The sequence below is a fragment of the Macaca mulatta genome, chromosome 18 (assembly GCF_049350105.2).
Source record: "Macaca mulatta isolate MMU2019108-1 chromosome 18, T2T-MMU8v2.0, whole genome shotgun sequence".
In the NCBI taxonomy this organism is placed as follows: domain Eukaryota; kingdom Metazoa; phylum Chordata; class Mammalia; order Primates; family Cercopithecidae; genus Macaca; species Macaca mulatta.
Window position 1 is genome coordinate 74,654,452 of NC_133423.1, and position 15,503 is coordinate 74,669,954.

The following is a 15,503-nucleotide window of genomic DNA, read 5'->3' on the forward strand; positions in this document are numbered from 1 at the left end:
AGAGTATATGAGATTTCTTTATACCATTCTTAAGACTTTTTTTTTTTTTTTTTTTTTTTGAGATGGAGTTTCGTTCTTGTTCCCCAGGCTGGAGTGTAATGGTGCGATCTTGGCTTACCACAACCTCTGCCTCCCGGGTTCTCCTGCCTCAGCCTCCCGAGTAGCTGGGATTACAGGCATGCACCACCAAGCTCGGCTAATTTTGTATTTTTCGTAGAGATGGGGTTTCTCCATGCTGGTCAGGCTGGTCTCGAACCCCCAACCTCAGGTGATCCGCCTGGCTTGGCCTCCCAAAGTGCTGGCATTACTGGCGTGAGCCACCGCGCCCGGCCTTCTTTTTTTTTTTGGAGACTGATTCTGATTCTCACTCTGTCGCCCAGGCTTGAGTGCAGTGGGTCAGTCTCAGCTCACTGCAGCCTCCGCCTCATGGGCTTAAGCATTCCTTTTGCTTCAACATCCCAAGAACCTAGGATTACAGGCACATGCCACTATGCTGGGCTGATTTTTGCATTTTTTAGTAGAGACGGGGTTTCGCCGGGTTAGCCAGGATTGTCTCGACCTCATGACCTCGTGATCCGCCTGTCTCGGCCTCCCAAAGTGCTGGGATTACAGGCTTGAGCCACCGCGCCCGGTTGTACTCATTTTCAAAACTTTGCATATGCGTTGATGAGTTGCTCTCTCACTACCTGTGAATAAAAGGCCTCCTTTTCCCCAAACTAGTTGGTAAGGTTGGGATAAAGGAGGACTCAATATATATGTATATATATTTAGGGACAAGGTCTCACTCTGTCACCCAGGCTGGAGTGCAGTGGCATGATCATAGTTCACAGCAGCCTCGAACTCCTGGGCTCAAGCAATCTTCCTGTCTCCGGTCTCCGCCTCCTGAGTTTCTGGGATTACAAGCTGAGCCAGTGCGCCTGGCCTGCCTTCAGTTTTCGAAGTTCCCGAGCTACTCATTTGTTCTCTTCCTCTGAATGCCTGAGCGCATTCCTCTATTATTCTTTGTTTACTTATTTTCACACCAGCCAGGTTAATATTTCACATATTTGGCCGGGCGCGGTGGCTCAAGCCTGTAATCCCAGCACTTTGGGAGGCCAAGACGGGCGGATCACGAGGTCAGGAGATCGAGACCATCCTGGCTAACAGGGTGAAACCCCATCTCTACTAAAAAATACAAAAAACTAGCCCGGCGGCGCCTGTAGTCCCAGCTACTCAGGAGGCTGAGGCAGGAGAATGGCCTAAACCCGGGAGGCGGAGCTTGCAGTGAGCTGAGATCCGACCATTGCACTCCAGCCTGGGCGACAGAGCAAGACTCTGTCTCAAAAAATATATACATATATATTTCACACATAGTGAGCCCTCAGGAATATTTGTCAATATTTGTCAAGTGAGAATATCACTATTTCAGCAACTTTTTTTTATTAATTTAAAAAAAAATGCCTATTGCTTTTTATGATGATAAAAGTAAGACAGTACCAGCTAATTGCAGAAAACTTACAAAAGACTGAAAAGAGTGAGGAGTTATAACCCCACAACTTGGGCATAAGCATTATTTACATTTTGGGTGACAAATAGTCAAACTTTATACAACAGATGAAGCTGAATCCCAGAAGAGAGGCACACAATTTTAATTTGTGTTTTGCTTTGTTTCTATGAACATTCAAATAATGTCTGAAGTGGATGTAGGTTAGAGTGTAAATCCAGAGGCCACCAGATTAAATAAAAGAAGCCCTGAATGCAGCCTGGCATGGTGGCTCATGCCTGTAATTCCAGCACTTTGGGAGGCCGAGGCAGGTGGATCACCTGAGGTCAGGAGTTCGAGACCAGCCTGGCCAATGTGGTGAAAGCCCATCTCTACTAAAAACACAAAAATTAGCCGGGCGTGGTGTCGCACTTCTGTAGTCCCAGCTACTCAGGAGGCTGAGGCAGGAGAATCTCTTGAACCCGGGAAGTGGAGGCTCCAGTGAGCCAAGATTGTGCCACTGCACGCCAGCCTGGGAGAGAAAGGGAGGCTCAAAAAAGGCAGGCTGGGTGTGGTGGTTCACACCTGTAATTCCAGCACTCTGGGAGGCCAAGGTGGGTAGATAACTCCAGGTCAGGAGTTAAAGACCAGCCTGGCCAACATGGTGAAACTCCATCTCTACTAAAAATACAAAAATTAGCCAGGCCTGGTGGCTCATGCCTGTAATCCCAGCTACTCGGGAGGCTGAGGCAGGAGAATCGCTTCAACCTGGGAGGTGAACGTTTTGGTGAGCTGAGATCGTGCCACTGCACTCTAGCCTAGGTGACAGCGCGAGACTCCATCTCAAAATAATAATAATAATAAAATAAAATAAACCCTTAATTTTATTTACCCAGGAAAAAGAGTGTCAACTCTTTTTGCACATCCTCCAAACCTTCTCAATTTATTTCTCAAGAACAGTCAACAGTTGGCATGACTTCTCTGTGTGTGGAGGTGTGCAAGCATGGGGGATCTGCATTCTTATCCTAAAAATGATCAATGAGGAATGAGTATAAATGTCCCATTCCAGTATATGTTTTCTTGTTTCTAGCTTAAGCCACCTGTTACTAGATAAGGAGTTTTTCCTAGCAGTAAATTAATTAAATCTTTACCTATCTTGAAGTCCAACAATACATAATTTATGTTATTTTTTTCCTGGACTAAAATTTATTTTGCATTTTCAATGATTACCATTTGCAAAATAATAAGTGATGTATTTTGGGAGTGGCTGAGGGAGAAATGGGAACAGAAAGTGTATATTGAAGCTATATTAGAGAGAGAGCTTTTTTCTAAATAGTAATTTTAGTGTGAAGAACAGGTTATTTGTTAATTGTATTTCAAAGCTACACGGAAGGGCTTGTATTTCTGGCTGGGAGTGGTGGTTCCAAGAAATGTTTCTTGGAAACTCAGCAAAATGATGACAGAAGGCAAAGCGCATATGGTTATAGAATCACTAATCCCTTTGGAAAATGCACTTTGTGATCAGACAAGAAGTGACAAGTGGCCGGGCACGGTGGCTCATGCCTGTAATCCCAGGCCAAGGTGGGCAGATCACTTGAGGCCAGGAGTTCGAGACCAGCCTGGCCAACATGGTGAAACCCCATCTCTACTAAAAATACAAAAATTAGCCAGGTGTAGTGGTGCACACTTGTAATCCCAGCCACCTGGGAGACTGAGGCAGGAGAACCACTTGAACCCGGGAGGCGGAGGTTGCAGTGAGCCAAGATCACGCCATTGCACTCCAGCCCCGGTGACAAGAGCGAAACTCCATCTCAAAAAAAAAAAAAAAAAAGTGACAAGTGACTAATTAAATAGAAGTTAGTGTAGGTGGTGGTTGTATTTTTTTTTCCATAAAGAAGCTGATAGAATCAATATATCATCTTATTAGTTGAAAGCAAAGTGAACCTAAGTCAAGCCATCTAGACCCTGCTTTTGAAAAAGTTGGTTTAGTTTTTAAAACCAAATGGGATTCTTGTGAAGCAAAAAATATTTAGTCACAAATTACAGATGTGTGACTTCCAGTGAGGGGTCATGTGTGCGAGAGTTATGAGAGATGGGAGAAGAGAGAGGAGGGGAGGGAGGGAGGACAAGCATTCACATAAGTTACCTGAAATTGTCCTACTTTTTTCAAACCTGAAGGTCAGAATGTTACGTTTTTAAAACTTTGTCATGTGGCTGTTTGTGTTTCTATGTCACCATCTGGCTGTGCTGGCTAAAAACAGCCCCATGTTGGATGTATCAAATCCTTCTAGACTTCATTCCCCCATCTTCCATTCCCATCATTTCATACACACACACACACACACACACACACACACACACACGAAGGAAATCATTAGCCATTATTTTTTCTAAAAATTAATTTTGTCTAGTCAATAAAGTAAAACAATCTTCCTGGAGATCTCAAAGTGAGGTACTGATTTGGTGAACATGTTTCCTGAACCAAAAAAATCAAGACATGTAGTCTGACCAGTGCAAACAGAAGTGGAAATAAATATTTGAGAGTAGAACTGTCCAAAAGACAAGTTTTCCCTCTGTCATTGGTCTGAAATAAGCTAGTAGAACTAAAAGCATTAAAGTTCCATCTGAAGATAAAATGGAATTGTTCTTTCTGGCAAGAAGAAATTGTATAAACATAGGAATATACATAGCTAGAAAGAAAAAGACAATAGAGCATAATTCTGGGACTACTTGGCCCCATTAGTAAACAAATCATTTAGACTGAAGAATAAGGAGTTACTGATCAGGCAAGCCAGATCATTCACTATGAGAGCTTATCCAGAAGACGTATGATGTCTGGAATTTGCTTTAAAGTAATATAGGTGAAGAGGAAGTGTGTAAGGGAGAAGGCAACACCAGAGGGGTCATGAATTGATCATTGTCGAAGCTGAGTGATGGTTCTGTCGGGATTTATTACACTAGGATCTCATCACTGTTGGATATATTTAAAATTTTCCATAATCAAAAGTTTAAAAAGCAAAACAAACAAAAACACTGTGGACACAACAGAGTCCTTGTTTCTGAAGTCACCTCGCTATTTTAATTTTTTTTTTTTTGAGACAGAGTCTTGGTCTATTGCCCAGGCTGGAGTGCAGTGGCAGATCTCGGCTCTCTGCAACCTCCACCTCCCGGGTTCAAGCGATTCTCCTGCCTCAGCACCCGAGTAGCTGGGATTACAGGCATGCACCACCATGCCTGGCTAATTTTGTATTTTTAGTAGCGACAGGATTTCTCCATTTTGGTAAGACTGGTCTTGAACTCCCAACCTCAGGTGATCCGCCCACCTCAGCCTCCCAAAGTGCCAGGATTACAGGCATGAGCCATGGCGCCCAGCCCTAAAAATTTTTTTTTAATAAAATTTATTCAGGACTAGTAGACGTGTGTGAATTGTTGCCTGTCTCAGGGAAAGGAGAAAGAAAAATATGAACTGGGCTGGGCGTGGCACCTCATGCCTGTAATCCCAGCACTTGGGGAAGCTGAGGTGGGCGGATCGATTGAGCCCAGGAGTTCAAGACCAGACTGGGCAACGTAGTGAAACCCGGTCTTTAAAAAAAATAACAAAAATCAGCCAGGCATTGTGGTAGGCACCTTTGGTCCCAGCTATTAGGGAAGCTGAGGTGAGAGAATCACCTGAGCCCGGAAGGCAGAGGTTGCAGTGAGCCAAGATCAAACCACTGCACTCCAGCCTGGGCAACAGAGGAAGACCCTGTCTCAAAAAAAAAAAAAAGAGTACTGATTTAGACATGTATTTCACCCTTGAAGAGGAGCTCTACTAAACTACTCTGTAAAACACATGTTGCTAAGGAAAGCTTCCAAATAGGGTTGGGAAAATAAAATAAAAAATATCTAAGGCTTTAAAAAATATTTCATTTATTTATTTATTTTTATTTTTATTTTTTTTGATACAGAGTCTTGCTCTGTTACCCAGGCTGGAGTGCAGTGGTGTGATCTCTGCTCACTGTAGCCTCGAACACTTGGGGTGAAGCAATCCTCCTGCCTCAGCCTCCCAAGTTGCAGGAACTAGAGGCGTGTGCCACTATGCCCAGCTAATTTTTAGTTTCTGTAGAGATTGGAGTCTTGCTATGTTGCCCAGGCTGGTCTCAAACTCTTGACCTCTGGCCTCCCAAAGTACTGGGATTACAGGCATAAGCCACTGTACCCAGCCCTAAGTTTTAAACATAAAGTTTATGCAAATCACTTGGAAACGAGTAAGTTTTCCTCCCTTTTAAGGTAGTAGGGAAGAACTTTTTTTTTTTTTTTTTTTTTTGAGACAGAGTCTTGCTTTGTCGCCCAGGTTGGAGTGCAGTGACGCGATCTCGGCCCACTGCAAGCTCCGCCTCCCAGGTTCACGCCATTCTCCTGCCTCAGCCTCCGGAGTAGCTGGGACTACAGGTCCTCGCCACCACCATATCAGGCTAATTTTTGTATTTTTAGTAGAGACGGGGTTTCACCGTGTTAGCCAGGATGGTCTTGATCTCCTGACCTCGTGATACACCCGCCTTGGCCTCCCAAAGTGCTGGGATTATAGGCGTGAGCCACCGCGCCCGGCCATATGGAACAATTGTATTGGCTTTTGCCTGACATTCTCTGGCAACATGATAAACACTTTGGGAGATAGTAGATTGCCCCCATTTATAAATACGCCACTAGATTGGAAAGCTTTTACTTAAATGTTTCCTGTCTTTCAAGGGATGTGTTGACATCATCCATACATTGACAGCATAAAGTTCATTTGGGAACAAAAGCATCTTGCTCTATTTTACCATGTTGTAATGGTAGGCCAAATCTTCTATAAGAATTACCTGCGGCCAGGCGTGGTGGCTCAGGTCTGTAGTCCCGCACTTTGGGAGGCCGAGGAGAACAGATCACTTGAGGTCAGAAGTTCGAGACCAGCCTGGTCAACATGGCAAAACCCGGTCTCTACTAAAAATACAAAAATTAGCCAGGCATGGTGGTGCATGCCTGTATTCCTAGCTACTTGGGAGGCTGAGGCAGGAGAATTGTTTGAACCCGGGAGGCAGAGGTTGCAAGTGAGCCGATATCACATGACTGCACTCCAGCCTGGGTGACAGAGCAAGACTCTTTCTCAAAAAAAAAAAAAAAAGATTACCTGCATCAGGATTAACATTTCCAATTTTGCAGATTTGGTCATCCAAATCCAAAGCCATTTGGATTGGTAAATGGTTTGACAGTATTTGTTCTTATTTCTTGTAAAAGACAATGAATAATTGGCTCCCAGAGTGTCATTAGGGGTTATTCACATTTGCTAATGATTAACCACCAATGGCTCTGGGACTCCAGAGACAGACTTCAACTTACCCCTTTTTACCCCGATTAGAAAGGCCTTCCCCACTCTAAACACAACTGTGTCCCATTTCAGATCCCTGCTCAGTTTTTTATACAAGATTTGTGAAAATCTCCTTTAACACAAATGAGAACCAAACCTAAATGTCCAATAATTGGGCACTAGTACATAAATTATATCCATAGTTTCAACAGACTGCTATTTAGTCATTAAAAATGACCATGTAGGCTCCCCGAGTCAGTCTAAGAATGGGCTGGTGTCTTCCTCTCCAACCTTATATCACCCAAAGGTAGTAACTGTTAATCTTTCTACACTTATAATTCCAGAAAAATACAGGCATACAAAAGTTTTTTGCGAAAGGGATAATATTGTAGAGCTCTATACCTTGCTTTTAAATAAAACAACTTAACATCTATTAATGATCTTTCCATATCAATTCAATCTGATTTACCTTATTGTTGCAATGACAGCAAAACAAAGTTTTCATGTCCCCGCCTCCGACCCCTGCACCATGTTTTTTGGTTATCTGGATTCGTTTTTAGGTGAAATACGAATCTACAGGCTGTCCAACTTTCTAAACACAGAGTTTTTCTTTCCTGTGGTTTGTATAAACCCTTCATGAATTAAGTCAGTTGGGCTTGTGCCTGACGTGTGCTACAACTATTTTTCCAAGTTTCTTAGCCTTTGAAAATTTTATACAATTTTTCCTTAAACATAAATTCTTTCTAAGAAACAAAATACTTATAAACATTTTTATCTCTTATCATTTCTTGATTTTGTGCTCTGATTAGAAAGGCCTTCCCCACTCCAAGATCATATATTTACTCATGCTTTCTTCTAGAAGCATGTGTTTCACCCTTGGCGCTACTGACATTTTGAACAGGAGAATTCTTGTTGTAGGGGCTGTGGTGTGTGTGGTAGAATGTTGAGCAGCATCCCTGGCCTCTATCCACTAGATGCCAGTAGCAACACCTCCTCTCCAGTTGCAGTCACTGTCTCCAGACATTGTCAAATGTTTGCTGGAAGGGAAAATTGCCACACACACACCCTGCTTTGAGAACTACTATTCTAGAATATACATAGGTGCGTTTTAAATTACTTTTACATTTCAATCTTTCATTCAGATGAATTGTACTTACGTTAAGGGCGTGAAATGAAGAGTTAGGGCCGGCCGGGCACGGTGGCTCAAGCCTGTAATTCCAGCACTTTGGGAGGCTGAGACGGGCGGATCACGAGGTCAGGAGATCGAGACCATCCTGGCTAACACGGAAACCCCCGTCTCTACTAAAAAAAAAGATACAAAGAACTAGCCAGGCGAGGTGGCGGGCGCCTGGGAGGCTGAGGCAGGAGAATGGCGTGAACCGGGGAGGTGGAGCTTGCAGTGAGCTGAGATCCGGCCACTGCACTCCAGCCTGGGCGGTAGAACGAGACTTCATCTCAAAAAAAAAAAAAAAAAAAAGAAATGAAGAGTTCGTTTTATTTTTTTTAACCAAAGGTAGTCAATTATCCCAATTCAATTTATCCCTGATATGAAAAGCCACCTTTGCCAAAATCTAAATCCCCATGATATTCTAATCTGTCTCCTTATTGTTTCCTCTTTATTATTTCTCCAGCATAAAACTTTTACATTTAAATTATAAACTTCAAAATATGCTTTAAATTTTGGAAGGCTTCCCCGGCCAGCTCTTCCCCTACACGAGCTCTTCTCTTTCAGAATTTCCCCAGCTGCTGTGAGGTTTTCATTTCAATGAACTGTGGCATTGTTTCATCCATTAAAAAGAAAAAGAAAGCCCTGTTGGTCTTTTAATGAAAATTACTTTGAATTTAAAGACTGATTTGGGGAGAATAAACATCTTCACATAACTTTCACTATTGGATCTTGCTAGAAAGAATAAGTTGTCTTTTGTTTTACTTGTCTTCCTTTATGTCTTTCAGTGTGGTTTTCAAGTTTTCTTCATAAAACTTGCGCAAATTTCTTGTCAATTTTATTCCTAGATATTTCATCATTTTATTGCTATTATAAATGGCTACGCCAGAGCTTTGGGAAGAAGTAACTGTGATAAATGGAAACATGGATGAATTAATCCTTTAATGGAAAGAAAAGGAAAAAGTTAAAAACTGGTGCAGTATTCTGAAGGTCTTGTATTATATATTTGTATTTATAAATATAGTACTTAGTCCAAACAATGATTTTTTAAAACAAATGGGGACACATTGCCTTCTTGCATTTATAATATTAGTTCACTGCTTTTTGCTCTTTGTCAGATGAGCTTTTAAGCTAGTACAAAAACAGGCTGTCTCTTATCATTTTAAAAAGAAAAGAAAAAAGAACAGACACAAAATAAAACCAATACAATAGAAAATTTGGCAAAAGTTACGAACAGGATTGTGCAGTGGCTCAACTTGTAATCCAAGCACTTTGGGAGACTGAGGCGGGAGGATTCCTTGAAGCCAAGGAGTTCAAGACCAGCCTGGGCAATACAGTGAGACCGTATCTCTACTTTTATTAAATAAATACGAAGTCTTTAAAAACTAATGTTATGAATAAGCAAGCAGAAGAAATAAAAATGACTAATACCTACACAAAAATGGGCTCACCCTCTCAAAGAAATGTGAACAATAAAAACATTAGGTTCCATTTACTTACCTGGGAGATAGACAAATAGGAAATTGATCAATAATATTCGGTGTTAGTGAGGGCACAGAGAAAGAGATCTCTCATAACTGTGGTGAGATTTTAAATAGGTAAGATCATTTGGAGGCAATTTGGCAATACCCACCAAAATTCTGAATGAAACACATTTTGATGCAACTATTCCACCTCCCAGAAACTCATACAGATACGCTTACAGAAGCCCCAAAAGATCTGCCTACAAACTAACATTCTGCCGGGCCCAGCTGGTTCATTATCAGTATGCCCCAGTACACAATCAGAAGGGGCTCTTCTAATTGGTTGATGCGCATATTCTATCAATTGTTAAATATTTCAAATGTAATTGCACTATCTCTTTGTGCAGAGTTACACATTGGAAACAATTAAATGCTCATTACTAAGAAAATAAATGAAAAAGCAAATGGTAGAATATTAGTATTGTTTAGATTATTGGTCCACGGGTTATACTGGCAGGATAAATTAAGTCCCACAGACTTCAACTTCTTCATCTGTAAGATGGGGATAATAATGCGGTTTTTGTTTGTTTGTTTGTTTGTTTTTCAGATGGGGTTTCGCTCTGTCTCCCAGACTGGAGAACAGTGGTGCAATATAGCTCACTGCAGCCTTGAACTTCCAGGCTTTGCAGGCTCTAACTCTATGCACTACAGGTGTATACTACCAAGCCCAGCCAATATAATATGAAAATAATAATAATAAGTACTTTTTTTTTTTGAGACAGAGTCTTGCTCTGTCGCCCAGGCTGGAGTGCAGTGGCGTGATCTTGGCTCACTGCAAGCTCCGCCTCCTGGGTTCACGCCATTCTCCTGCCTCAGCCTCCCCAGTAGCTGGGACTACAGGCGCCCACCACCGCGCCTGGCTAATTTTTTGTATTTTTAATGTAGACAGGGTTTCACCATGTTAGCCAGGATGGTCTCGATCTCCTGACCTTGTGATCCGCCCGCCTCGGCCTCCCAAAGTGCTGGGATTACAGGTGTGAGCCACTGCGTCCAGCCCCTTTTTTTTATTTTTTTAAATTTGTTTTTAAAGTGTCTTTAAAAAAATGTTTTTTAACTTAGAATTTACATTTGGTGGTACATGTGAAGGTTTGTTACATAAGAAAACATGTCACAGGGTTGGTTGTACATATTATTTCATCATCCAGATATTAAGTCCAGTACCCAAAATTTCTCCTCCTCTCCCTCCTCCCACCCTCCCCACTCAAGTAAACCCCAGTGTCTGCTGTTTCCTTTTTTGTGTTCATAAGTTCTTATCATTTAGCTCCCATATAGTCTCACTTTCATGCATTATTCATTTGATAAATATTGGGTACCTATGATGTGTTAGGCACTGTGTTAAGTGCATAAAGGTTTTGTTTGTTTTTGTTTTTTGTTGTTGTTTTTGAGACAGAGTCTCGCTCTGTCACCCAGGCTTGAGTGCAGTGGTGTGATCTCAGTTCACTTAAGTGCATAAAGATTTAATAATGAAAATTTTTTTAAAATGAAAAAAACAAATTTAAAAAAGATTTAATAATGAACATACATTTGCATGAGAGGTCAGAGGGAAAAAACCAAGCCAACAGTCAAATAAGCAAAATAATTGAAAACTGTGATGTTATGGAAGAAATAAAGGATGGAGCTAGATCTGTGGTTCTGAACCAGGGGTGATCCCCGTCTGCCATTTCTGTCCCCATGGAACATCTGCCAACATGTGGAGACATCTGTGTTTGTCACAACTTGGGGGAAGGATGCTACTGGCACACACTGGTTAGTGTCCAGGGATGTTGCTAAATATCCTACAATGTGCAGGACAGCCCCACAAGAAAGAATGACCCAGCCCCAAATGTCAATAGGGCTATGATTGAGAACCTCCGAGCTACGTGATGGCAGTGGGGCTACCTAATTTAGGTCAAGTGATCAGCGAAGACTCCTCTAAGAAGTAACATTTAAGCCTAGCCTTGACTGGTGAGAAACTGTCAGACGAGCAACAAGCGGGGAAGGAGCATCCCGGGCAGAAGGGACTTGGGAACAAACAACAATGGAAATCCCATTACATCTGTGCATAATATACAAATGCCTAAATGAAGAATGGAAGGGGCAGTTACCAGGTCGGCCATGTCTCACTTAGTATATTCTTTCTTGCTTGAATTTTTGAGAACTTTTCTTGTAGTTAAAAAATGAGAAGAAAAGCAATTTTAAAAAGTAGACAGACTGGAAGAGAGCTTCTTGTAGAACTGGAGGCAGGAGGTTTCAGAGCACAACTCCCCACAGTGTTCAGGAGGCCCTGGTGTCCCTGGCATAATCTGAGGTCAGTTTCTGCCCTCCGCATCCATCTGACCTTCTGAAATGACAGGATTTCCCAGAGACCACTTGATTTATAATCAGATAATTTATGTTTGGTATCCAGTTTTATGCCTTTTAACTTTGCTGTATTTGGATGTGTTAAGTGATCCTGACTTTTAAAAAAAAATAACATCACTAGTTTGGGCATTAAATGAGATTAAATAAGTGTTTCATAAACTATAAAGAATAATGTAGACACAAGATGTTGAGAATAAGGAGAATGAAGCCTGTGCTAAAGGAATTATCTTTCCGTTTTTTGTTTTTATTTTTGTTTTTGAGACAGTCTTGCTCTGTCACCCAGGCTGGAGTACAATGGCGCGATCTCAGCTTACTGCAACCTCAGTCTCCCAAGTTCAAAGAACCCTCCTGTCTCAGCCTCCTAAGTAGCTGGGACTACAGTCACACACCACCACGCCCAGCTAATTTTTGTATTTTTAGTAGAGATGGGGTTTCACCATATTGGTCAGGCTGGTCTCAAACTCCTGACCTCAGGTGATCCACCCACCTCAGCCTCCCAAAGTGCTGGAATTACAGGCGTGAACCACAGCGCCCAGCCTTTCTGTTTTATCCCTTGGATTCCAAAACTCGTTTAGGTAAAGAGAAGTGATGACTTGGCTACAGAGGAGAAAGGATGGCTGGGAAGGGAAGTGCAGGCTAGGAAAAGTGACTAAAAACAAAAGTAGTAGCACCAGTTACATTATTCATGCAAGGAAGACGAGGAGAATTATCCTGATGGGGCTGATAAAATCACCTCAAGACGGCTCTAAGCCAGCCCCAGGCTCTTAAGACAATGGTCAGCTCTTTCTTAAGCAGTCCAAGACCCTCTGACCTGAGATGTGACTGGATGATTACAGACCTCTTGTCCAGTGTTTAGAGCCTAGCTGTCTGCATATTTTATTTTATTTTATTTTTATTTATTTATTTTTTGGAGACGGAGTCTCGCTCTGTCGCCCAGGCTGGAGTGCAGTGGCCGGATCTCAGCTCACTGCAAGCTCCGCCTCCCGGGTTTACGCCATTCTCCTGCCTCAGCCTCCCGAGTAGCTGGGACTACAGGCGCCCGCCACCTCGCCCGGCTAGTTTTTTGTATTTTTTTTAGCAGAGACGGGGTTTCACTGTGTTAGCCAGGATGGTCTCGATCTCCTGACCTCGTGATCCGCCCGTCTTGGCCTCCCAAAGTGCTGGGATTACAGGCTTGAGCCACTGCGCCCGGCCTGTCTGCATATTTTATAAAGAGACCTGCCTTCCAGAGACTGGAAGTAAAAGACATCCAATGACTGGGTGAGTCACCCTTTCTCCACCTAGAACACAGTCCTTGATGGAAATCATGCTTCATCAATTGTTGTTGAGTAGAAGAAACAAACACATCCTCCAATCTTCACCTGGTGGACCTGGCATCAAAAAATAATCATATTAAGTGCATTTATTAGTACACTTTTCTGGTTATTTGAGTTCTTGCCTTTGAAGGGTTTGCAGGCTGTGAAAAGTAACTTAACTTCTTAATAACTTTCTTTGCTTGGCCTTGAGGCAACTTTAGAAGATAAGACACCAAAAGGAACTATGTGTGTCTGGAGAGAAAAAAAATAATGGTGAAAAACGTTTATCAGCAGCCTCCACCAGCACCAAGCAACGCCTCAATTTTACTCAAGCAATTTCCCAATTCAATTAACATTCATATGAATCAGCAAATAATATGTAGCAAATTTGAATCCATATTCTTTTTTAAACAAAAACACTGGAAAGAATCTTAAAAGTCATTGAATCCGTTTTATAGCAAGGCCCTGAGACTGGAAGGGACTAACAGAGCTAGAATTGAAACTTGCTTTTCCACCTCGAGAAAAACGAGTCAACAAATACCCTAAGCAATTGCTGGTATCTGAATCCCACTTTTTTGAGGCTGTTTCCTTTGTTATGTTGCACTGACCCGAAGCACTTTCTTCCCAGAATGCACCAAGAATTCAAAACTCCAAACAAGTTTGGGATCAGTGTTGGGGGGTGGGAGGCAGTGGGGGTGCATCTACGGGGGCGGGTGGGCTATGAGCTTTCGCTACATCACAGAATTGTGCCAGTGTTTCTCTTTGGAGTGCCTCGCCAGCTTTAATAACTGTTTCAATATGATTTGCTCGGACAGAAGGTGTGCATTGGCCCGATCAAGCCTGACTTGTAGCCAAGGTGAGTTCACATCTCCATTTTTTCCTCCCCATAATTTGAAAGAGGCTTTTAATTGTCTCCGCTCCTCCCCCCTTCCCCGGGAAAGTTTGTTTTCAAGCTATAAACCCTCTGCAATTCTCGGTTTTCATCTCGGTTGCCTGAGAATCGCAGTCATTATTAGCCAAGTCCACTTGGACGAAAGCAAAGCTACCTTTGTGTACATAATGAGAGCCACCGCGTGGCCAAGGAGAACCACGGGGAAGAGGGAAACAGTTTTCTCTCGAGCTGCCCAAAGCGGGCGGGGAAGGGAGGCAGGGTTAAACCGACCGAAGGCGTGTTTTGTGGAGTGGCTTCGAAAGCTGCCGAGGCAGCCGAAGCCGCTTTCGAAGTTAGCAAACAAAGCGTCTCCCCAGTAACCGCCCGGTTCCAGGCGAGGCTCCTGCCACTCAGGCCGCGGAGTCGCAGCGTCGCCCGGCCCCCGGCCCCTCCTCCCTGCGTCTCTCCTCCCTCCGCTCCCGGCTCCCCAGCGGATATGAGCCACCAATCCCAGCCACAAACAACCCTTCAAATGAAATAGCGAGGCGGCCCTCTAACGGGCGGCGGGGGCGCTGGCTCCCTCCCCGCGCCACATCTGTCCCGCACCGGGCGCAGCAGCTGATTCATCTGCAGCCAGGTCCGGGAAGGAACTGTGCTCCCGGCAGTTGCAGGGCAGCGTCCGGGCGGGTGGCTTCTCCCCAGGACCACGTTCCCCCCGAGCCGTTTTAGATGTGTATTCTCTTCTGTGCCGAGCAGTCAGCAAACCACAGAAGAAAAAAATCGTAAGGTCGCTGCCTTCTTAGAGAGACGCTTTTTTCCCCTGTTGATTCATTTTAAGTCCTGTAATTGGAAAAACCACCCAGGCTTTTTAAACTCTGGCCTCCACGCACTCTCGGCGCGGGGGTGTCTTTTTTTTTTTTTTTTTTTTTGAGGGAGGGTGGCAGGCTGGCTCTAATTTTCGGGGTAATCCTAAAACAGACTCTCCAAAGTGGAGTTAGTTATCCCTTGGCCGTCTTAGTACTCCTCGGGTTTAATCTTATTTCCACAGAGTTTCTTCTGCCGGGATCTCTACCGAGGTTACCGAACAAAAACAGCAAAGCCCAGGCTGGAGGCAGACCCGGGCGCTGCCTCTGCTGGGCTTATTTGTTTGGGGTTTTTCTTTCTTTTTTTTAAAGTGATGGGGCCGGGCGCGGTGGCTCAAGCCTGTAATCCCAGCACTTTGGGAGGCCGAGACGGGCGGATCACGAGGTCAGGAGATCGAGACCATCCTGGCTAACACGGTGAAACCCCGTCTCTACTAAAAAAAAATACAAAAAACTAGCCGGGCGAGGTGGCGGGCGCCTGTAGTCCCAGCTACTGGGGAGGCTGAGGCAGGAGAATGGCGTGAACCCAGGAGGCGGAGCTTGCAGTGAGCTGAGATCCGGCCACTGCACTCCAGCCTGGGCGACAGAGCGAGACTCCGTCTCAAAAAAAAAAAAAAAAAAAAAAACAAAAAAACAAAATAAAGTGATGGGGGAAGTC

General features: G+C 43.5%; 1 long non-coding RNA gene across 1 annotated transcript in view; it reads right to left on the reverse strand.

The window, feature by feature from the left end:
• The window catches only part of LOC144336418 (uncharacterized), a 100,046-nt gene extending 91,543 nt beyond the window's left edge, over positions 1 to 8,503 (reverse strand). The window contains exon 1 of the long non-coding RNA XR_013408199.1: positions 7,946 to 8,503. This is a non-coding gene — a long non-coding RNA (uncharacterized LOC144336418). The remainder of the gene's footprint in view (positions 1 to 7,945) is intronic.
• Positions 8,504 to 15,503: the final 7,000 nt, after the last annotated feature.